Source organism: Trachymyrmex cornetzi, unplaced genomic scaffold, assembly GCF_001594075.2.
Source record: "Trachymyrmex cornetzi isolate Tcor2-1 unplaced genomic scaffold, Tcor1.1 scaffold167, whole genome shotgun sequence".
In the NCBI taxonomy this organism is placed as follows: domain Eukaryota; kingdom Metazoa; phylum Arthropoda; class Insecta; order Hymenoptera; family Formicidae; genus Trachymyrmex; species Trachymyrmex cornetzi.
This window is the reverse complement of record NW_017296276.1, coordinates 170,853-172,983: the sequence shown is the minus strand read 5'-3', so window position 1 is coordinate 172,983 and position 2,131 is coordinate 170,853.

Sequence of the window (2,131 nt, the reverse complement as noted above, 5' to 3'; positions counted from 1 at the left end):
TTCGGTCCCCTGTTGTCTCATTGTCTCCGGTCGCCACTCCTTTTTACCTCCAAAGGAGAAGGAAATCAATAATCTGCAAAGTTCCCTCTTTGATCGTCTCGTCGCGGGTCCTCAGCAATCCGCTCCGATCTCTTATATTGGTAACACAGGATAGGTTTTATAATAATTTGCAGTGGTAATTGCAGGAAACTCATCACAACTTTATTAGTCGTAGCACATTCTTGTTTCGTTTACAGACTCTCTTCGAACGACGCGCAGTTACTTTTCGCCTGCCGCCCACATTACATTTCACTCATCGCATCACATAACTCGGCACACAAGCCTATATTCATCAATCATACTTCTTTACTCTATCCGGCGAATCGCCTATAATCTTCGGCATCACAAGCCGGCACTAAATACTTTTCCTTCGTTACAACTTTCTCGATTTGGCACACAGGCCTACTATATCAATAACGTTATTTCATATTTCTCACGACGAACAGAACTTCCAAAATTCCCGGCGAACAGCCTATTTTAAATATCCCGGCGAAATGCCCCGGCACCAAAAGCCAAGAGCCAAAAAGCCTAAAAGCCTGAAAACAAGAGCGAAACAGCCTAAAAGCGAAAAGCCTCTCAAATGCCTCGATTCGCTCCGCGCTCTCGCTTATATTACCTATGCTCCCTTCTCTCGTGCTCTATCCTCTCTATACGACTTGCGCACTGAACGCGCTCGCAACGTTATTCGTTTACTACTCATTACGCCGCTCCATATATTTCCTGCACTTTTATTGCATTATATTAGTTTTTATTTAACGCTTTTCTTTATTTTCAGATACATCATACAACTGGAAATGCAGCCGCTGATCTATTCCCGCTGGAATTACAGGTAAGTATCGTTAATTATTAATCCATTCTTTATTTACAGGTCATCAACTTCTCGACTACATTCCCACTTATCTATATACACTATACATATTACATACTATCGGTCGATCTCACGCTACTTAATTCTATCGGTACGGTAACAGTAATTTAATCACTTCCGGTTATCGGATCGGTCTGAAATTTACACAGTACATTCTGTCGGTGTTATCTAGCACAATGACGGTCGGTTATTCAAATCCCTCAACTTTCATTTACCCTCAACAGTAATTACCGACACTCGGTATATCAATCGACTCAAAACTTTACATAGCCTTCAATTTAAGGTTCAATAAGGTAACAACGGTGGCTTTTCCCGCTCCGTTTACTTTTATCTTTACATGACAATAATTTACCGACACTCGGTATATCTATCAACTCAAAACTCTGGATACTGTTTTATCTACTGCTCGCTTAAGCAATGACGGTGGCTTTTCCGAATCCGTCAACTTTTCTTTTATAGTGCCCATTTTATATAATCACCCGATATAATTATTCAATTATTATACATCTGTTCTATTTCCGTTTAGGTTCCTTATTGATATAACGGTCGCTTTTCGCCATCCGCTCATTCGATATACGCAACAACAATTTTTTATTAACTATCCGTTATATTCGGTACACTCTAATAATCATAATCACTCTACTTAATATTGTCCTTTAACGTAACGGTTCAATTTGTTCCAAAATAATAATATTAATTTCTCATAACGATAATTTATGGTCACCCGATATACGTGATGATCCCATATTTTGCCAATACCCTTTATTGCTATCCAAATAAAATACTACGGTCGCATTTTGCGATCCGCCAACAATAACTATTATTCAACACATTTATCTGATCACCCGGTATAATCTGGAATTCGTTAATGATCCAATCAATTCTATCAACTTTTTTACTGACTCTAACGGTCGATTTCTCCGTTAATAATTCTTATTCGTCTTATTCCTCATTTATTATATTAAATCACCTTTTCCGGTCACCCGTTATATGATTACTCATTTTTATAATTACCGTATTTACGGTTTTGTGGCCTTATGGGCTTCTAATAAGCTATTTACACCTTAATACTACGCTTAATTTCTAATCAAACCTTTTTCTTTTTCTTTCTTATTTTTATTCTACAATATTTAACTCTATTTCTGTTTCTAATTCTATTAAACTGTTCTATTTACACTTTATTTACACGTCTGCTTTGTACTCTACCTTTCCATCTTTACTGGT